Source organism: Balaenoptera borealis (assembly GCF_965194805.1).
Source record: "Balaenoptera borealis genome assembly, chromosome: 13".
NCBI classification, from domain to species: Eukaryota; Metazoa; Chordata; class Mammalia; order Artiodactyla; family Balaenopteridae; genus Balaenoptera; species Balaenoptera borealis.
In genome coordinates this window covers 72,038,959-72,062,884 of record NC_138870.1, presented here as the reverse complement: position 1 = coordinate 72,062,884, position 23,926 = coordinate 72,038,959, and the positions used below count along the sequence as shown (strand labels likewise).

Below are 23,926 nucleotides of genomic sequence, written 5' to 3'. Positions count from 1 at the left end.
TGTTATAAACCTGAGATTTACTCAGGATTCACATGACCAAAAGTACTGGCATTTTTCTGTAGAGACTTAAGAAATTCTTTCTGTCTTCTGGCTCTATAACTCAGAAGAATATGTTAGTGGGCATTCTTAACTCCTATGAACATGGAAAGCACTCAGCTGTGGTCTCAAACAACTCTAAACTCACTGGTTGCTTAGTACTAGCAATATAGTGAATAGGGCACAAGAATAAGACTTAGCAGAAGGTTCTTGATTTGTCGCTAACTAGCTGTTGCATCCTTGGTAAATCACTTAACTTTTCTGAATTTCAGTTTTCTCACTTAAAAAAAGGTTGTGTTTTTATTATGAAAGAAATGCATTTTCCTTTGTGAGTTTATCTCTGAGTGTAGCTATAGTAAATACATAAAGACTAATACCTTATCCTTAGGCTAGTAAAAAAAAACAATATGATAAAGAGTTCTAGTAAATATCTATACCTAAGAAATTGATGTCTAAGATATATTCTTAATATTTTGAGGTGGCTGCCTCAGGAGAAAAGAGGATAGAATGCAATTTGTTGAGCAACCAGAATACTCTTGAGAGACCTTATATATCTCATTGTGTCTTTACAATATCCTTGGAAGAAAACAATAATTATCCCCATTTTTCTGGAGAATGAAACAAAAGTTTTGAGCTTATGTAAGAGTAGTATGACTTTGAACCTTCGTTTGGCTGAGTCCAAAGCCCACAGTGTTTCCATTTCATCAAGAAGCCATATTTTCCCATGAAATTCCCCTTAATGTCAGATTCTGAATATGGAAATAAATGACATTTAAAATGTTCTTAATATACCAGCTGTAATAAATAACACAGAATTTATTTTTCTCTTGTGGATAACTTTTGGAAAATAAGGAATAATTTTGAGATAAAATTTTCCATATTTGGTCTCAGAGGAATTTGTAAATTTCTACTAAACCTATTCAGATGTTAAATTATGGGAATAAAAAAGAACAATAGACCTTCTAGCCATAGGAAATGATGTATGAATTGGTCAAAAAACACAGTGTTCTATAATGCTGTACTCTACCTACAGTAAATGCTTTATGAAGAGTAGCTTTTTCACACATTTGAAGAATAAATTTATGACTATTTAAAGCATATTTTTTGTCTATGCTCTCTAAAAAACTAATTTTTAGCTACATGTGCTTCTGTGCTACAAAAGAATTATAAAACAGCATATTTTGACCTAAAAGATAGTAGAAATCTGATTTTTTCCCCCTTTTTTGTCTTCTTCTTTTAAACTTAAATGTAAATGGTTTGGCTTAGTTTTTGAATTTACTTTTCAAATTAAGAAAACAATTTTATAAAGAGAAAATTTTTACAAGTTGAACACTCACAATCATAGACAGTAAGTAGGACATAATAGTTAGTTAGTTTAACCATTACTATATGGTTGCTTTAGTCTGAATTCTGATAGAAGGAAAGGAGAAGTAAGTCATTGGTTTCACATTCAAAACTGACCAGGTGGTAGTGTTGTGACACAGTTCTCCATTTCTGAACATCCAGAAGTGTGGCACTAACTAGCCTTTTGTTCCAGACTATTTTTTCAAAACCTTTTGTATACCAAACAGCTTTATAAGATGAGATAGTGTCTCCTTTGAAGCAAAGGGCAGATTTGTTAGCTGTCCAGTAAAAGATAATGTTTTCTCATCAGTACAAAATGCAAGTTAATTTACAACCCGTTATAAAGTATTTGAGCTTCCTAAGCTTGGAGTTTCTCAACTGAGACACAAACCTACCTCAGTATCCACCTGGACTCCTACATGTTAAGTCCTGTGGAAATTGAGGGGCTAAGGGAACCAACACAAATATTCTAGTGCTCAGGCTGCTTGCTATGCTGTAAATAATAAAGCCCTTTGTCCCTAACCTAGGAGTCTTGTATCTTCTGCCAGCATTCATAAAATAATGTCAGGCTACCTTTCTACCTGAAAGTAGGATCAAATCTCAAGCTCTCAGAGTTCTTGACATAGAAAAACTTTAATTTTGCAACTTAAAAAAATGAAATACCAATAATGGGCACATATAACTATACAATGAATCATTCTTGCTTTATGAACTGTTGTTTAAGCGTGTGTGTACTTTATCCCATCTTTTTGATTGACTCATTTTGTGGGAATGCTGTTAGTAACCACAGGTGTGTAATTATTGTTTATTAGCTATACAGTAGTTTTAAGGAATACTAACTTACAACATTCTAGGACTAAAAATGTGTCAAATTTGCCTGGTTGTGGCTATGATTTTAGGACAAGTGTTATGTGAATAAGCACAAATAATCCTTATGCCAAGAAACATGTCATTTTCTAAAGCAGAGAGAGAAAAAAAGTCTTGAAATCATGCAGACCTTGGATCAAATATCAAAATTGCCATTTCAAAGGTTTGTGTCCACCAGAAACAAGAAAATGGTAGTCTTTTTATTTACCGTGCTCAAATGATTTCATAATTTTTTTTAAAGATTTGGTTTTGATGTGGACCTTTTTTTTTTTTTAAAAATAAATTTATTTATTTATTTATGGCTGCGTTTGGTCTTCATTGCTGTGCACAGGCTTTCTTTAGTTGTGGTGAATGGGGGCTACTCTTCACTGCAGTGCGTGGGCTTTTCATTGCAGTGGCTTCCCTTGCTGTGGAGCACAGGCTCTAGGCACACGGGCTTCAGTAGTTGTGGCACACAGGCTTAGTTGCTCCGTGGCATATGGGATCTTCCCGGACCAGGGCTCGAACCCATGTCCCCTGCATTGGCAGGCAGATTCTTAACCACTGTGCTACCAGGGAAGTCCCGGATGTGGACCATTTTTTAAAGTCTTTATGGAATTTGTTACAATACTGCTTCTGTTTTATGTTTTGGTTTTTGCCCACAAGGCATGTGGGATCTTAGCTCCCTGACCACGGATCGACCCGTGCCCCCTGCACTGGAAGGCAAAGTCTTAACCACCGGATCACCAGGGAAGTCGCTGATTTCATAATTTTGCTTCACAGATTGGCAAGACATGTATCATTCCCATTTTACAACTGATAAAACTGAGATTTAAAGTGGTAATGACCAAATTTTCTGCTTCTTAATTCAATTCTCTCTCCACCACACCAAGTTATATTAAATTTGTATCATTCAAAAATGATAGGCAATGTTTTAGTAACATATATTCCAAATAGTAAAATAAATTGAAAGACAACTCTGGTTACTATTTCTTTTCCATATATTGAAAATCTTTCAGTAGTATATGATCCCTTGGCTTTAGGAAAGATGCTTATAGTAAGTACATAGAAGGGAAATGAAAGGTAATATTGGTGAAACAAAGTACAGAAATACTTCTGGGCAGTAAAGGGCTATGTGAGTTTTATGATATTGGAATACAGAAGTAAATTTGGACAGAAATAATGAAAGAGTTGAAGGGCTAAAAATGATACAGAACTTCCATTTGGGGAAATAGAGAGGGATAAATCAGTTCTTCTGCTAAGACAAACCATAAATTCAGAATATAATTTAAAAAGTAATCTTAAGATGTGAATTTATTGTAACATGATCCCAATCTGATAGCACCTCTATATACCTGGCAGAACTGAAAACATCATCTCTGGAAAAACGCAGGGGAGGCAGATTTGAGGTAAGCAAATATAAATTTTAGAAATGAAAAACAAAATAATCGAAATTAAAATCTATAATGCGGGTTTACTTGCAGATCAGACAAAGCTGAAGAAATAATGAACTTGGAAATATGTGAGAAGGCATTATCTAGAATCTAGTGCAGAGGAGCAAAGAGATGAAACATTTTAAAAATAAAAATATATAGAGAAAGCTAGAGAAAATTTAAGTTATGTTTAATTGGAGTTCTAGGAGGATTGGCAAGATAGCATGAGGCATTGGCAATATCCAAGATAATGACTGAAATATTTCTTGAACTGGATGAAAGACATCAACCCATAGATTCAAGAAGGTGAGTAAATCATAAACAGGATAAATTTTAAAAGAAATCCACAGCTAGACTCATAAGAATAAAATTATTTACAGCAGAAAAAAGAAAATCTTAAAGTAATGAGAAAAAAAGCAGCCAGGTTATCTTCAACAAAGTTGCAGTTAAACTGACAGCTAATGTCTTAAGAGCAACATGAGAAGGCAGAAGAGAGTAAAATATCTTCAATGATCTGAAATTTGTATGAATGAAAGAAATTTACTGCCAAACTGGAATTCACCAGAATAAGGACAAAATACAGACGTTTTCATATTAACAAAAACTGAGTTTGCTACTAGCAAACTCTTATTAAAGAAATTTATTTAAATGGACAGTCCTTTTCACAAGAAAATTCCAGATGAAAGATCCATGTTGCAAGAAGACAGAAAAAATTCATAAATATGAAATATGTTGGTAAAATCAACAAAAATTGACAGTATAAATAGCAATAATATCTTGTGAAATTAAATATGTCACAAGTAAAATACAGAGAAATATTACTATATAATTCAGAATTGAGCTGAATTGAGTTAAAATGTTCTAAGATTCCTATACTCCCTAGGAAGAGAAAAAGATTGGTTAATTCTAGATTATGTTAACTACATATGTTATGATTTCCAGAGTAAAAACTAAAATGAATATATACAGATAATATTATTTCCACATTAATAAAAAGAAAACAATAGAAAGAAAAGAAGTACTCAATCCAAATGAAGCAAAGAAAGTAAAGAAAAAGAACACAGTGTATCCAGGCTAATAGAAAGCATAAGATAAGATATTCATTCAAATATGTCAGTTCTTACATTATGCGTAAATGGTTAAATAACCCAGTTAGCGTATAACAATTTTTTCTAGATTAAAGCAAAAAAATCCAAGAGCCAAACTTAAATTATGAAGGTGCAATAAGTGTGAAAATAAAAGAATAGAAAAAATATACCACAAACACATTAACCAAAAGAAAGCTGGTGTTGTCATGTTAACATAAAACAAAATAGACTTTAGGGCAAAAACAAACAAAAACCCCTAAATTTACTAAATATTTACTAAACATTTCTAAACATTAGTGTTGTTTCAAAATGATAAAAAGTTCATTTAACCAGGAAGATATAATACTTTTAATTTTAAGAGTATAATATAGCCTCAAAAATAATATAAGGTGTCTGCTCTCAGACCACAATGGAATTAAATTAGAAATCAATACTGGAAAGATAACTGGAAACTCCCAAAGTACATGGAGATTAAACAACACTTCTAAATCATACATAGGTCAAAGAAGTAATCTCAAGAGAAGTTCAAAAATATTTTGAACTAAATGAAACTTTGAACTAAATGAAAATGCAATGAAAACACAACCTATTAAATTTGTGAAATGCAGAAAAAGCAGTGCTTAAAGGGAAATTTATAGCATTGAATGCATATATTAGAAAAGAAGAAAGATCTAAAACAATAATCTAAGTTTCTACCTTAGGAAATGAGAAAAAAGAGAACAAGTTAAATTCAAAGTAAACAGAAGAAAAATAATAAGAATTAGAGAAGAAATCAATGAAGTTGAAAATAGGAAATCAATGGAGAGTATCACTGAAACCAGAAAGCTAGTCCTTTGAAAAAGTCAATGAAATCAATAAACCTCTAGCCAGGAAAACTACGGAAAAAAAGACAAAGAACACAAATTACCAATATCAGAAATGAAAGAGGGGCCATCACTACAAATCCCATGGACATTAAAAGAATAATAAAGATATGCTATGAACAACTCTATTCCCACAAATTTGATAACCTGTACAAAATGGACCCATTCTTTGAAAGACACAAATTTCCAAAGCTCACATAAGCAAAAATAGATGGTCTGAATAGGCCTATATCTATTTTAAAAATTGAATCAAAAAAAATTGAATCATGATCATCTATATAAAAAATCTAGGCTTCCCTGGTGGCGCAGTGGTTGAGAATCTGCCTGCCAATGCAGGGAACACGGGTTCGAGCCCTGGTCTGGGAAGATCCCACATGCCGTGGAGCGACTAGGCCCGTGAGCCACAACTACTGAGCCTGCCCGTCAGGAGCCTGTGCTCTGCAGCAAGAGAGGCCGCGATAGTGAGAGGCCCCCGCACCGCGATTAAGAGTGGCCCCCGCTTGCCGCAACTGGAGAGGGCCCTCGCACAGAAACGAAGACCCAACACAGTCATAAATAAATAAAATTTTTAAAAAAATCTAAAATAACCAACAAAAAAACTTCTGAAATTAAAGTGATTATAGCAAGGTTGCAGGATCTAAGGTAATATACAGAAGTCAATCACTTTCCTATATACCAGCAATGAACAAGTGGAATTTGAAGTTAAAAAACAATACCATTTACATTGGCATCCCCAAAATTAAAGGCTTTAGGGATAAATCTAACAAAATATATACAAGATCTATATGAGGAAAACTGCAAAACTCTCATGAAATAAAGAAGAATTAAATAAATGGATAAATATTCCATATTCATGGATTGGAAGTTTTTCCTAACTTACCCTATAGATTCAACAAAATCCCAGCAAAACATTTTGTGGATATTGACAAACTGACTCTAAAGTTTATATGGAGAGGCAAAAGATCTAGACTAGCCAACAAAATATTGAAGGAGAAGAACAAAGCTGAAAGACTGACACTACTCTACTTCAAGACTTGCTATAAATCTATAGCAAAAAAGGCAGTGTGGTATTGGCAAAAGAACAGACAAATAGATCAGTGAAACAGAGCAAACAGCCCAGAAATAGACCCACAAAAATATGGTCAACTGATCTTTGACAAAGGATCAAATGGAACAAAGATAGTTTTTTCAACAAATGGTGATAGGACAAGTGGACATCCACATACAAAAAAATAAATCTAGACACAGATTTTACACCATTCACAAACATTAACTCAAAATGGATTACAAACCTAAATGTAGAATGCAAAGCTCTAAAACTCCTAGAAGATAACACAGAAGAAAACCTATATGACCTAGGATATGGCTAAGACTTTTCAGATAAAACACCAAAGGCATGATGTATGAAAGAAATAATTGATAAGTTGGAATTCAATAAAATTAAAAGCTTCTGTTCTGCTAAAGATAATGTCAACAGAATGAAAAGACAAGAAACAGACTGGGAGAAAATATCTGCAAAATACTTATCTGATAAAGGACTGCTATCCAAAATATACAGAGGACTCTTAAATCTCAACAGAAGGAAAACAAACAACTGATTAAAAAATGAGCCAAAGACATTAACACATACTTCACCAAAGAAGATATACAGATGGCAAATAAGCATATCAAAAGACGCTTCACATCCTATGTCATTAAGGAAATGCAAATTATAACAACAGTGAGATACCACTACACACCTATGAGAAAGACCAAGATCCAGAACACTGACAACACCAAATGCTGATGAGGATGCAGAGCAACAAAACTCTCATTCATTGCTTATGGGAATGCAAAATGGTACAGCCACTCTGGAAGACAGTTTGGCAGTTTCTTACGAAACTAAACATACTCTTACCGAATAATCCAGCAATCATATGCTTTGTTATTTATGCAAATGAGTTGCAAATTTATGTCCACACGGAAACCTGTACGCAGAGGTTTATAGCAGCATTACTCATAAATGCCAAAATTTGGGAGCAACCAAGATATTTTTCGGTAGGTGAATGGATAAACTGTGGCACACCCAGACAACAGAATACTATTCAGTGAAAACAAACAAATGACAAAAAAAAAAGATCAGCTGTCAAGCCATGAAAAGATACGAACTTTAAATGCATATTACTAAGTGAAAACAGCCAATCTGAAAAGGCTACATACTACATGATTCCAACTATGTGACCTTCTGGAAAAGGCAAAACTATTGAGACAGTAAAAAGATCAGTGGTTGCCAGGGCTTAAGGCAGTGGGAGGGATGAAGAGGTGGAGAACAGAGGATTTTTAGAGCAGTGAAACTATTCTGTATAATACCATAATGATGCATGCAGGCCATTATACATTTTCCCAAACCTATATAATGTACAGCACCAAGAGTGAACCCTAATACAAACTATGGCCTTTGGGTGATGAAGTGTCAGTGTAGGTCAATGACTGTTACAAACGTACCACTCTGGTGAAGGATGGTTATAGTGAGGGAGGCTGCGCATATGTGAGGTATATGAGAATTCTCTGTACGTTCTGCTCAATTTTGCCATGAACCTAAACTACTTAAAAAATATTTTAAAATACTTAAAGTATTTAAAATATTTTTAAAAAATTCGGTATCTTAGGTGAGCTGTATATAAAGGTTTAGTTCACCACATTGCCTGAAACAGATATCTCTAATTACTGCGGAAGCAGAAGCTCAACAGCCCAAGGCCAATAGGTGATAAACTGTAGTGACAGAGTACATTTCTGATATGGCTGGAGGGGATATTTGGAGGTAGAGGTAAGATTGTAGCAGCAGTAACAGTTCCAGTTTTCTACTGAGGACTTAAATGCCCAGCAGAGCTCCACACACTTCCAGTACATTATCCCACAAGGACTCTGAGAAATCTACAGTATTATTGTCATTTTAAAGATAAGAATGCTTCAGCCCAGAGAGGTTACATATAACAACACACAGTAAGTGGAAGAGCTGGGAAATTAAAATTAGTCTGGAGCTCCTACCAGAATATTTCTTAACTAATATAATCATAATTTTTTTACATTCCCACCAGGGAAGGAAAGTTCAGATCTCAATTTTATCTACCTTCATATGTAGGATTTGGGAGTCAGGAGTTACTTTTAAATTTCTATCAAAAAACAATTTTTGATGTAGTCACTATATCCATATTTTTTTCCTACAATTCATGGTGTCTTTCTGAGGCTGGATAGTATTGGGAGGAATACTTTTATGTTTCTTCTTAATTTGATATCATAACCCATAAAATTTTGTCATTTTGTTTTTTAATATTTCTCTTAATTCTTCAATTATTTCCTACTTTGTCTTCACTCATCTTCTATTTTTCCTTACCTTTACTTCAATTACTCTTTTCCCTTCTATGCTTTTCTCAGTGTTCATATTATGGCAGGAATACAGATACTTCTGACAATAGTTAAAGAAGTTGAGGAACAGTCTATAAAGGCGCCTCTTGTAGGGGTCATTCCATTCATAGAGTAACATCAGGGTGTAACGTCAGGGCGGGCGGGAGAGTGCTGATATTCAGTGTGTCTCCTCACTGTTGAATTTAGCCATTTGCTCTTCCTTAGCTTCATCTGTAGGCTCCAAGCTAGGCATTTTGGACATGAGCTACTTCACTAACAGGAAGAATACCCTGGCTTTCCCTGGCTGAGAGAATGTCTTTGAATGAATTGTCTGTTTATATTTTACTGGGATTTCGCTAATCTTAACTTGATCTTTCAAACTGACAAATTTTGTGCCTGTACTTGCTTGGATTTGAGATTCTCTACCTTGGTCTGTCTCTATTACTTAAGGCATCAGTTCAGAATGGGAGGTTTGCAGAAATGGAGAGGTAATGTTGCCTTGCTGAGCATTATTTCTTTATCTATAAAATTAAGGGATCACAACAATTCATTTGCCTTACTCTCAGAGTTGAATCATATTTTTAAAATTGATGTGTAATAGTGGTAATAGTAAAAACTTTTTAAGCTTTATGACAGGGGCACTCATCAATCAGAAAGGACACTGGCTCTGAACTGGAACAGAGTTCTGGAGGGCCCCTACTGTTCAGGGGCCCTTTAGTTACTGAGTATCATTGACTTGGGAGGGGATTTCCAGGTGAGTAGCTAAAGCAGCCATAGTGCCTGCTGTGGCAGCAGTGGCAAGAGACTCAAGGAAGTAGCTATTTAAGATAAAAACGTATTTCAGTATTTTAACAACTAACTGTTCCAGTCATACTTGAATATGCCAGTCTTATATTAGCTCTATTTAAATGCTCGCCAAAGTTTAGAGCGCTGTATTATTTCATAGTGTCTATGATGCTTTGATCTTGATCTTGCTGAAAATGACAACTGAAGGTTTTCACATAATGTGTCAACTACCACCTGGCTGACAGCAACTTCTAAGCTTCTATCTATTATGAGATGCATTCTGAGTTCAGAGAGGACAAAATGTGAAAAAAATGCATATCTTGGCATCAATGAAATATGAATCAATTATTAATATTTTTATTAGCACACTGTATTCTATAAGATGAAATGTAATTATCCCTAACAGTCAATCTTGGATCATTAAATTAGCTTACCCAGAACAAGAATTATGCTACGTGATTTTTGATTGTTACTCTAATATAAATTCGATACATTTTGCATGAATTGCTTTATTTTTTTATTGAGTGCCTAATATTGCCAGGCATGCTAATTGGTGAGGATCTAGCAGTGAACCAACAGAGTCCTGAACTTCAGCAGCATACAGAATAAAGACATTTTAGTTATAGCTATTAAACAGATACTTCTGCATGTGATAGGCACTAAGGACACAAGTAAGTCTGTTCTAGGTTCAATAGGAGTATATAAGAGGGGAATTATTCTTTGGTAAAGACTAATCAGGTACACTATTTTTATATTGTGCTTTGTGAAGCCCTAGGAGGCTTTGCAAATGTGTCTTAGTGGCTGCTATGGGAAGTAGCCAAGAGATCAGACCCACTTCCTAAACCAGAGCAGATGTACTCTTAGCTATTTTACACACTATATTGAATTTGGGGTAATATTTCATTTGAAGAAAGAGGTTTTCTGCTAAAATATAAAGTTTGAAAACCACTGATATGGTGGACAAAGCACTAATCTCAGCATGAAAATGTTTAAATTAAATTTCCAACTCTACTGCCTATTTATAATTTGACTTCCAATAACCAAACCACGTCTAAACACATGACTGACAAACAAATGATTTCAAGTGATTCTGATCCTAGCTTTCAGTTAAACTGTGAAGAAAGCTATGCAAATTGTTCTGTTTGGGCTGCTGTGCATGCAACAGCCTTCATTTCATGCTGTGATTACAAGAATTCTAGAATTATCCTGTATCCATTATGTGTCAGAATATTCATGGTTTTCCCTCCTTTAAAAGGCATATAAAAAAAGAATATCATCATAACAATAAAGACGACAATATGTGCTGGAAGTTGTGACATGCCCTTCACATTACATTAATTTTTATTTAATTCTTATAAAAACTCTGAGTGATGCTCCCTATCTTTAAAGTGAGGAGGTTTAGAGAACTAAGTCGTTTGTTCATGGTGACAATGGTGAAGCTATGATTTAAAGCCAGTAGTCTGTCTTCTCTAGATCTTATCTTCAGCCATGCCACCTCTCTACATCAATTTTCTATAACCTAGATACGGTTGGATTAGAAAGATGGGGGATGGGAAGCAGTGTGTACTTCTCTGAGGTACACAAAGAGATGTACGTAAGAAGTTGTTGCATATATAACTTTAAAAATGCACTAAAACAATAAGCTTGCTTGAAAATAAATGAACATTTGTTTGAGAAATTAATAGATCACACAAACGTCTCCTTACTTGAAAAAAATTTGCATATTTCACTAGTTGTGAAATGCTACTATTAAAGTACTCAGAGAGATGTATATACACAAAATAACATAGTTTTATACCATGGCAGGATAGATAGCATATGTAACTCAGACTAAGGGGGCTGACAAATGTATGTAGGCAGACTAACCTTCCTGGCTAAGAACCAGGAGTTACGCTTGTTACATAGAACTCTCAAGGGTACCATGCAATCAGAGGTCACAATCGAGGTAACAAAAGCAATGTCACCATATCAGAGAATGGGCCAATTCAGATCTGGTCCCTGACAGTCACTGAGGTCAAGGCTTGAGGCAAATAATTGTATTAAACAGGAATATTCCCTGCACACTTTTAGAACTGTCATCTGAACAAACAAGTCCAGGTCATCTGTAGGTTAAATCTCAGTTCTTTTCCCTGGTACTTAGAACTTACGTGCTAGTCTTAATCCCTAACAGTTTTTAAACTTACAACTGTAATTTTCTTTTGATCAAGGAAATGCTTAATAATTTTTTTGTTTGTTTTCTGATCTTAACAACAGCAAACCTTCATTTAAATGCATGCATTTGTCATTTAATTCCATTTTACTATTGGCTTGCCCTACACAATTTTAAAATTCTGACTATATGATAAAAATCACAATTCAAACTTCATATTTTAGTGTATAAAGTGCATTATAAATAAAATAACAAGAATAGTCATATTCAAATGACAGAATCTCAAATTTTAATATCATTTATATATCATTGCATGTATCATTTATATAAAAGCAACTAAATTCAGAATAGTAATTTTATTTAAAAAAGAGGCAAAATTTACAAATAGTAATTAACATGTAACAAAAGGTGTATTTATAAATAAGTAGCTGAAACATGAATTTAAATCAAATAGAGAAAATAAAATATATATGAATAGAGTTGCATTTAGGTTTATATGAGATGTATGATGTACCATATTAGTTCACATTTTCCTTCACAGCAATTTGGAATTTATGAATTATTACCACCTTGTTTAAAAAAAACTCAGATCACACCTGAAAATTTAATTTTAGTTCACGTTTTCAATTTAATGATAAATGTTTAAAACATCTTTAGTTATGCTACTCTTTTAGTTATTGCTTAATTTAAATAAAAATCCTTGAGAATTTATTATTTTTACTATAAATTTTACTACTTTGCATATTTTTAACAAATCATACTTGGATAACTGTGCATTCTAGGGCTCTCTTTTGTTCATATAAATTCCAAGAAGTAAGAAAATCAAGAGTTTGATTCCTGGTTTTATTTTATATTATATTTCTCTTTGAAAATTCTTATATTTAATATTTAAATTATACACACATACACACAAACACACCACACAACCCCACAACATAGTTCCAAGTGAAACACTCAATAAACTAAATTATAAGACTGTAGACTAAAATTGGCAATAGTTCAACATTCAACTGAATAAGACTGAAAGTCTATTTTTTCATGGCTGCATAATTAGTACACTATCAATAGAAAACTGTGGTCCTATGAGTAATATGACACATCACACTCTAAAACAGTATCTAAGATAATATTCTTACTGTTTAATCAACTGTATAGCGTTTAGCTATTTATTTTATAATGATTCTTTAGAATGTGTAAGATCAAAACTGAGAATTTATAGTTTAAAAAATTGTATGACCCCTGTGAGAAGTGTAAATCTCAGCTTAGTCTAAACAGCTCAGACTAAGTGTCAATTTCAGAGATTTCTTTCCATATTTACTCTTTTAAAAATATATTTTTAAGTTTAGTTCTAATATATCTTTAATACATAAGTTTATTAACTGTACAAGGGGAAAAAGTATCAAATGTATGTTAAACATTAAAACTGTTATTTTAAGGAAACACTTCTTGACCTCATTAAAATAATTAACGTTTCACATTATATTTCACATCCAAGTTATGAAAAAGGAAAAAATTATCAAAACAAACTACAGTCAATTACATTTTAAGATCAGTAAAATGCACTTGTAAGAGTCTTCCTTCCCCTAATCCAATTGCCAAAGGCATTTTAGCAGCTCAAATAGGTGGTTAGAAACATTCCTGCCATACTTTCTGAAATATACAGGGTTTTTTGTTGTTGTTGTTATCTTTTTATGATTTCCCTCTTTCTATAGCTATAAATACTAATAAAGACAGAAGATTACACTCACACATACACACACACATATTCACACATACAGGTACATAGGTACATATGTAATTGGAGTTAATTTTAACATCACTATTCTCAAACTACTGAAACATTATTAGTTGTGATTTATTTACTTATTTATTTTATAATCTGAATTCCTTAAAAGACTAGAAATGAGGAATTGTACTACAAGTTAAATCTTTTAGAGACACCTGGGGAATTTCCATCCTAATGGGCAATAAAATCAATAATTTTGATCATTTTAAACACAATGAACAAACAAGTTAATACATTTCATTTTGATTCTTTCGTATTTAAGACACACAATTCCACTTTAAAAGGAAAAACTTTGGTTAAACTGTCTTCTACTTTTTTAATCCTATGGCATTTGACGTGTTTCTAAAATTATCTGAGTTTCGCACTCTAAGACCTGGGTCACAACCTTATTTAGGGACAGGAAATAGTTATCAGGTCACTGAGTGGTCAAATGAAAAAGGATTTGAAATGCTTCAGCACTTAGGACTCTGCTCATTGAAATGATTGACTTCTATGTTGTTTAAAAGGTTGAAGTTTCTTTAGTGGAACTAGTCAGATTATGCCTATATGATTATAGCAATTTTAAGAAAAATCTACAGGGTATAAAGAGACATATTATAAGAGTACAAGTGAACAGCCTTATACATTTACAAAAAGGAACGGTCTTTAGAATACGCACAGATATTTTAATTAACAACTTATCTGAGTCCAAGGCTAATATAAGTTCCTTGGCATTTGAGTGCAATAAAACTAGGGGTAAAAGCAAAGGGAACTTAAAAGTTACTTCTCTATGCTGTTTTTCTTCCAGAGTAGACTAAAAACTTGTCATACTATTTAACAGCACACTTTACCATCATATAGGATATTCTTGTATGATAATGATTAACCCAAGCCTGTTTTTATATTCACCTGATGCTACTTTAAGCAAGTACAATCTATCTCTGATGATGGAAATAGTCAAAATAGGGGGAAGTTGGGGCAAAATAAGTATATACTTGATTTGGCATTTAGCACTAGATCAGTTTCCCTAGAATTCAAGTTCATTATTAGAAATCAAAATTATCATTTTGCACAGTTTCCAAGGCATGCAGTGTCAGGGATTTTATGCAAAGAGAAGCTTGTGCCTGGAAAAAAAATTTTTTTTAAATGTATGAAAAGTGATAGAAGAGAATTAAGCCAAAGTATTGCCTGAATAACTCATTTTCTAATGTTTGAAAGCCTAAGGATAGGGCATTATGAAAACTGCACCAAATAAAGGTATTCCATATTTACGTAACTTATCTATATGGTCACTAAAACTTTAAGAAATAGATGTTTCATTCCACAAATGTTAAAGGAAGCAATCCTATCATTGATGGACAGAAAGTTGGAAAACTGGGCACAGATTTTATTTTTAAGTTTTATTTTATAATAAGAAACTGGGCCATTAAAACTATGTAACCAAAGCTGGAGTGCGTGCATGGGAAGGCCCCTGCAGTCTTTTACAACTTTTCAGAGGCCTCGGTTGTGAACTGGGTTTGCACTCTGCCAGCAGTGCAGCTCTGACCCATGGAGAGCACTCCTTCAGATCAACACTGCCTCGGGCCTTTCTGCTTTCTCCAAGAAGTCTTACATTTCAGGCATCAAGTTGAATTTCTTCTGGAGATGATTAACCCAAACCCATGACAGATTTTTTCCAAGATATCCAACCCCTTATGTTTATTTTATCCTGGCTCTTTCTTGGATGTACTGGACACAAGTAACTTACTCATTTTACATGTTAAAGGGCTGGTGGAGAGCCATTAATTCCCTTAAAAAATGAGAAAATATTTCAATGCGCCAGGCTCTATTGTGTGAGCTCAAATTAACTACATGATTCAAAATTTTAAGAAAGATGTCTGTCTTCTAATATAGAATTTTTAAAAGCATTTCATCACATCTCAAGATAGGGATCTTCTACTTTTTGGGAAATGCATTCTTGTGGTGTATTAAAAAACACAATGTTAGAAGGATCAGTTACTGTTTCCATAAGCCCAGTTTGTAGGGGGTTTCAACTAACCTAAGTCTTGGCACACACAATTTTAGTTAATAGTCAAATAAAAATATATGGAAGGGTCTATTCTCTTTCTTATATGCTAGCCCCTGTCATTGTTTCTATTTCTGCAACATTTTCTTCTTATCATGGGTGAGATGAGTTGCAGGAATATAATTCAGGTGTTTTTACATACTTCTCAAAGTAAAGTATTTTAAACTTAGAGGTGATTGGATGACTTCTTTGGAGATGACTATTAATACATTTTTTAAAAAGGACAATTTTTTTCTTCTTTGAAGAAACCATGCAAAAGGGTAAAATTTTCATAGTTTTTAAATAGATGTTTTTTCTCTTAGGATAACGTAAGGTTCCAAATGAAATAGCATTTTTATTATGAACATTCAAGTTACTTTAAAAATATTTCAAATATTAAAACACTCAAATATATAAATTATGCATAGAAATAGAAAAGCTTACTAAAGAATGTACTTGAACATTTTACTCTTCTAAAATTAAGAGAAATGTATCAAAGGAAAAAGACATAAAATTAAACTTAAGGGCTATTTAAAATGTAAAGCCTTGGTTTAAATATAGATACTGATAAGACAAGCAGTTTAAGAAAAAAATGTATAAATTCCAATTTAACATTGCATGCCAAGAATAAGAACTCATTTCATGAGATGGAAATTTGTATATATGTACATGTGCAAATAGGTGAGAATGGAAACAAGCACAGTGTGAAACTGGAAAGCAGCTTCACGGTATTACACCACCACAAACACAAGTAATCCCATTTGAACATAAGCGTGTCATTCCTAAGTGGCAATTCTGAGAGCTAACAACTTTGAGCTTTACATAAACTTTGAGTTTAGCATTTTGGTGATGACAAAATGTTGACTCTATGGTAAATAAGTTTTAATTTCGTAAGATTAAGTCTAAATATTACTTCTGATAGTAATACAGTAAATTAATTTACAAATAGTACTTGATATAATCTTTTCTCTTTAAATAGGAAAACCTCTTATACAATTTATGGTCACTGGTGCAAAATATCATAGGACATATTTTAGAAAAGTTCAAGGGATAATTTTACTTCCATCTAATGTTGATAAACATTGAAAAATTGTTAAAAATTATAAATCTTAGATTCACAAGAATTATAGAAAATTAATTCACTGCTCCATATTAGTTTTTTTATTCTTCTTGAATAAAATTGCAAGATAAATTTTATCTTTACAAAACATATATCAGTATCTGAATCAAAATATTTTATCTCTAAGTGGAGGATAAAAACTAAGTTAATTTTTATAATTAGATTTATTACTGGAATGTTTAAAGATATCGGTTTCTTCTTTAATTCATGCTTCAATGGGCTACCTAAGTTCAAGACCTTCCACAGAGTGAAGAAGGAAAATGACAAGAGATAGCATATACATTGGGGGTGGTAGGTTAATGCCAGAAGTGTGACTGATTGACTGACATCACTTTAAAAAGTCTGGAATAAAGCTGCCTATCAAATTTGTCCAGCTAAAATTTAGAGTAGAATGGATCCTTGATCAGAATCTGTATCTTGTCTATTCAGGTACATGCCTTTACTGTCACCTAGAAAATCCCTTTCTATGGAAAAATGATCAGCTAAGCAGAATAATAAATTTCCTCAACACACATACACCATACTTTAAAATATAACGTTTCAAAGTGTATGGAGTTACTATAGTGAAATTCTAACTTGTATAGATTTCATTGTAAATGGCTACTGTTCCTGATAATAGCAATAGCTAAAGTGTATGGAGCTTACTATGCATTAGGTACTATTCCCAGCATTTTACATGCACTGATTCATTTGCTCAACTCTGTAAACTCTGCAAACTCTGCATTATTGTACCTCATTATACTAATTTCATAAATGAGGAAACAGACACAGAAAGATTACGTGTATGATAGAGTCATACCTGTAGCAAGGGGTAGAGCTGGAATTTAAACCTAGATAGTCTGGCTCCACAGCTAACTCTCTTAACCGTTGGGTTGAGTATTGTTTTTTAATTAAAATAATGATTAAAAAATCTTACAGAAGTTAATGAAGCTGTGGGGGAAACATATGGGATGCCACACTTCTATTAAACTACTATAAAATATAAACGGAAACTAGAAATCATTTAGTTTTCTGGGAACACAAAAACATATAGTGACTTTAATATATTACCCATCTCTACTCTTCTAGAAAATGTTTCGAAAACTATGAAATCTTAAAATGAAAGGATACTGTTTATAATGATGAGGTTTTCCAAGATCCAAAACCCCACAGCTGGTGGAGCTTAAGTAGGAAATGATTAAATGAATTCCAAAGTGTGCTTAGTAGATCTAAGGGGTGGCTGAGGCAGTGGGACCTAAAGCTCGGATGTGAACACTAAATGAGTTGTAAGTTTAAGTTGGGCATAGGCCAATAATCTGACTTTGAGTAATAGCAATTGGCAGGAAGAGTGTTTCTGAGACTCCAAAGATATTTTTTTTTTTAGAGTCAGAACTGTTTATTAATTCAACAAATACTTATTGAATGCCTAGTATAGATGAATCTAATACTGTTGCTAGGTCCTGAAGATGGGAGGAAACAGAAATATGACTAAAACTTGATCCCTGCCTTTAAAAAGGTTTACAGTCAGGGGAGGAAATAGATAGGGCAGTATTAAGGAGATATGACAAAGGCCTATGGGAAGCTTGGTGTTATTAGGAATGACTTACAAATGAAATGACATTTATCTGAGTCATGAAGGACAAGTAAAAGTCTGAAACTAGAAAGGTGAGGAAAAGCAATAAAGATAAAGAAAATGGCATGAAAATATGAAGAGCAGGACACTTTTTCGAAAGAACAAGCACTCCATTATAGTTGGGGATATACTGAAGTAGTTCAATATGGTTAGAGAATATTTGGGGGTTAGGGGGGAGAAATGATATAAGGTGGTACTGGAAAGGTAGGCTGGGAACAGTATGTAAAGGTCATTGTATGTTTAAGACTTTGGAATTTATACTAGACGAAACAGAAGGACATTACAAGATTTTAAACAGGGGTGTGTTGTATGCAGAATTACAGTTTAGAAAGTCATTGCTATACAAGTATAGAAGATAGCATTTATAAGATTAAGAGATGTGTGAATATTAGAAAGGAGACCATGACAACATTTCAGGGCAAGAGACATTGCAGGCAATAGCTGATGTGGGGGTAGTGCTTACATTCAGCAAATGAAAAAGAGAACAGAATTAAGAATGATTCTGATTTTTCTCGGTTAAGTGAGTGAATGGCTACCGATGCTATTAACAGAGACAGCGAAAATAATCAAACAGGTGGGTGGAGTGGAGTGTATATAATACACCTCATATTAAACATAGTGGGTTAAATTTAAGTGTCTAGAAAAAAATCAAAGGGGGAAAGATGGAGACGGATATTTAGCTGTCACTTCCTGTAAACATAAGTTATATGAGAGAATTAGGTGTTATATCTTGATCTTTTCATCACGCCCCGGGAATAGGTCTGATTTGTACTTCCATGATGCTTTCTTTTGCCTATTTATGTGTCTCCTCAACTGGACTCAAGGGTAGTTTTTTAAAGACAGAGACTATGTCTTACTCATCTTTGTATCCCATGACCTAGTATAATGTTCGGCAAAGTGAACGTCTGCCGTATTAGTAAATAAATATGTGGATTGAATATAGAATAAGGTCAGAGACAAAATTCTAAAGGATATTGCTCTTTTAGGAACAGGAATAGGCAGAGAAGACAACTAAAAAGGAGGGGTCAAAAAAAAAAAAAAAAAAAAAAGGAGGGGTCAGATAACTAGGAGAACCAGGAGAGAGTGGGAATGAGGATGTAAAGGGAGAAAAATTCTAGGGAGAGAAATTCCTGAAGAAATGGCAAGTAGAATGAGGGCAGAAGAGAGGTTCCTGAGTTTAGCAATTAAGAGGTTAACATGGATTACTGTAATGAATGTAGTTTGAGTAGAATGATGAGAATGTGACTAGAATGTACACTCTGCATAACTTTATGAAAGGATTGTACATGAGATTATAAATCTCAGTTTATTAGTTTGTCTCCCACTAGGCTGAGCTTCTAAAGCCGGAACTGATTTTTACTTGTGCTTCCAGTCTCAAGTACAATAAAAGAAAGCAGAAGCTTAAAAATGTTTTTTTGAAAGAATAAAAAATGTGGAATGAACAGAAGGTGAGAAATAAAGATACTGATTAGACTGCCTAAGAAGGCTGATAAGGAAGAAAGAGAGATGGATGGGGTAGTCGAAAAGGAGGTAGCATCACATTTTCAATGGTAAAGATGCAGCTTATTCATATGTTGATTTTAAGAAGTAAGTGGATATAATAGAGACAGAAATTTAAGAAACAAGACAGGAGATAACTAAACATGAGAACATCACGGGATCAGGCAGAATAGCATCCATAGCAAGGATGAAAAGTTTAGCCTTGGATTTAAAGAGAGAAAGTAAAATTTGGAATATTAATGGGAATAAAAATAATGATTGCTGCTACATGCTGAACATTGGGCTAAGCAATGGTTTGGCTCCTCACAACTATTCTATGGGATAGTATTATTCTTCTTATTCAATAGGTGAGAAGCAACTTAAATACATTCATACCTTGTGATTGCTATTTCTCTGCTTTTCCCCTTACATCTCTATATCTACTGTGTTCACCCTGGTCCAAGCTACCATCTCTATGCTGGCCTACTGCAATGACCTTCTAACTGGTCTTATCATGTTCACTCTTGTTTCTTCTCTATCTTCTCTCCACACCACATGTTCCATAATCATTACACGAAGAACACATCTGACCATTTCATCTTTTGCTTACAATGACTATTGTTCTTGGAATACAGAAAGCCAAATCCTCAATACGGACTAACATGGACAAACTAAAATTTCTCTGTCACCTGCCAACTTCTCCAGCTTCATCTCACTCCTTGATCTCTGGCCAAACCAGCCTTCTTTCAGTTCCTTTAATGGCCCGGTCTACCCCTGTCTTCAAAGTCTTTCATTAGGCCCACACTTTGGCCTGGAACACTCTTTATCCACAACTTCTCCCTTTGTCTAGTTACTCCTACCCAATCTTCAAATTCATCCCAAGTGTCACTTCTTCCCACATCCCTCTGGCTTAAATTCATAATGAGTTCCCCTTACTTTTCCTCAATAGAACTTTACTCAGTTGTCTCATTATGCAGTTATATGAGTATTAATAAATGTCACTCACCCTCTTCCCTGCCCCTGTCAGATAGTGAACCCCATTACTCATGGTCTGTGTTTATTTCATTCACCACTGAATCCTCATCTTCTTGTATAATGCCAAGCTCATGGTGGATATTCAATAAAGATGTGTCAATAGATTAAACAGGAAAGACAAGGAATTAAGTCTGAATTTCCATGTTCTAAAGGCTAGCCCTTTCTAGTATCTTCCAAACATTTTTATTTAATTTAGCCAGTGATTTTATGTGGTATGTATTATTTGCTCCAATTAATTAATGAGAAAATTAAGTATAGAAAGGTTAAATACCTTCACCAAAATTACATAGGTTTGGGCTGGGATCCAAACTCAGTCCTAATTCCAAGCTAGTTTTGTCTTTCTGCTGGGGTGGAGATAGCAAAAATAGAAGGAACAGGGAAATGTAAGACTCAACAAAATTAAAAAAAAATAAATTCCTAGGTAAGTGATTTGATGCACAGCTTAAAAAAGAAAAAACAAGTATAAATGTTATTGTTACCATGTCTATAAATATAATAAACTCACCAGAATTTAAAATCATTGTTAGACCTCCTGGACTAAGTCCATGTTTATTTAGATTTACCCACATATTCGTCCTTCTTTGCTCTACATTACTTTTTTTCTAAATTTGTGAATTTATTACTAAATGCTTTTAGAAACATCTCTGATATCCCAATTTCCAAGATTTCTTTCCCTATTATAGGTGGGACATTTTCAATTTTTAAAAAAGTTTTTATTGGAATATAGTTGATTTACAATGTTGTGTTAGTTTCAGGTGCACAGCAAAGTGAATCCATTATACATATACATATATCCACTCTTTTTTAGATTCTTTTCCCTTATAGGCCATTACAGAGTATTGAATAGAGTTCCCTGTGTTATACAGCAGGTTCTTATTAGTTATCTATTTTATATACAGTAGTGTGTATATGTCAGTCCCAAAATCCCAACATATCCCTCCCCCACCTTATCCCCTGGTAACCATAGCCCTTACTCTGTTTTGTAAATTAAACAGAGTTTAATTTACAAATTACCGCTGTTTTGTAAATTTTTAAAAAAAGGGTAAAAATGATCTTCATTACTTTCTACGTCTCTAAGAGTTCATCTGAAATCCTTTTCCTTTTACCTGAGGAATAACACCCTTTAGTATTTATGTTAGACTTGGTCTATTGGTGAAAAATTCTGCTTTGCTTGTTTAAAAATGTCACTGTTTTACCTTAATATGTTTTCATTTATTATCTTTTATTAAAAAACAGGACCTTCAATGGGTGATTTCAAAAACACATAATTTAGTCATTTTTAAAAATTAAATTTCATCAATGTTATATATGTACATGGCTTTAAGAACGGAAAATAATTATCCCCAGATCTACCCCTTCCCATTCTCAATTTATACTCTAAAGGCAACTACATTCAGCCATATTAGTCTTTTCTCCCACTGCTAGCCTGCGCATATCTTGATGTTTTCACTTTTTGAAAATTTTTTATATTACTTATTGACCTCACAAAATAAAAGATAAAGATTTAGCCCTTTTACAACACCTCTACCATAAACATATATACCTCATCTTCCCATTTCTTAGACAAATCATAAGTTTTGGTTAGATCACCACTTAGTGTTTACTTATTTATGACAATGTAAATATCATTTATAGCTGAGCCACATAGGGTACTGTAAATACCATATATGAGCCATAAGGGAAGGGTTATTAGCTTGTTCTATGGTTTTCCTCTAGTTGCAGGGAGGTGTGAGGATTTAATCCTCAGGTCAAGAAATTGTTAGAATTTAATCTCTACTGAATTCAAGATCAATGAGAATTCAGCTGTACCAGATCAAGCCCTTTTACCTCATTGTTGAGATTGTTTATTGAGCTACAAGTAACCAATATGGATAAAATGCAACTGAACCAGAGAATGGAAGCTAGTTATATATCCCCAAGTGGACTCGGTTACTAGCTGGTCATATACCGGAGACGACTACATGACTAATTAATTATAAAAGCTGCCGGGATCACCAGAGCTGACAGCTTCCTTTAATTGAGATTATCTACACACTCATAGCCTCGACTTGACTCTGATGCCCACATATTTCCTAAGTGCAGAATGACTAGGACACCAGGTCCTATGCCTAGGTGTCACAATGCCCTCACTATACTAAGCACGCTTTGTAGTCTCCTCTCCTTTGTCCTTCCTTAAAGCTAAGTAAATTTAGTGTTGTGTGAAGCCTACCATGTTTCATGAATTTAAGTGTTGATTTGAATTCAAAACACACAGCTTCTAACAGAAAAAAAAAAAAGCAAAGCAGTTACAGATTACATTTCCTTTCTTGTATAACTTTTGTTCCTAACATTTAGTTATTTAATTTTTTACATTTAGTTTTCTATGTACTATCATTAGTGTCCAAATTCTTTGTTAGAAGGGTATATCTACTATATATTCATGCATTAGCCTTGTACACACATATCAATAGGTCACTCCAACACACTCTTCCTGAGAAGTATATCTCCTATCAAATATGTTCGAGCACATCAGACAATAAAAACAATTTTTTTTTTTTCCCTCAGAGAGATTGCTCATGATGTTTTCAGTCACCATAGAGTATTTATTCTCAAAACCTGTGTGAGCTGTCATCCTGGGATCTCTCTTCACCATCATTGTAAAGATTCCTTTGTCTGTTTCTTTTGCTAGATCTCATATATTCTTTTCCATGGTTTAACTCTTCATTTTTGTGGAGTGGTTCCTCCAGTAGCTTCCTGAGCAAGGTTGCAAGGGAGATAAAGTAAGATGATATGTTTTTATATTTTTAAATATTATTAATAGTTTGCCTGTTTATAGAATTCTAGGTTGAAAATAACTTTTCCTAAGAATGTTGAATATACTGTTCCATCATCTTCTAGGTTCTAAGATTAATGTTAGGAAGTCCAGTGCCTTTTAGATACCTGATCCATTACATGTGATCTGT

The 23,926-nt window shown here is 33.6% G+C and overlaps 1 protein-coding gene across 3 annotated transcripts in view; it reads right to left on the bottom strand.

Moving 5' to 3' along the window:
• LRRIQ1 (leucine rich repeats and IQ motif containing 1) overlaps window positions 1–23,926 on the bottom strand; it is a 304,399-nt gene that overhangs the window by 46,402 nt on the left and 234,071 nt on the right. The gene's annotated exons all lie outside the window — the stretch shown is intronic.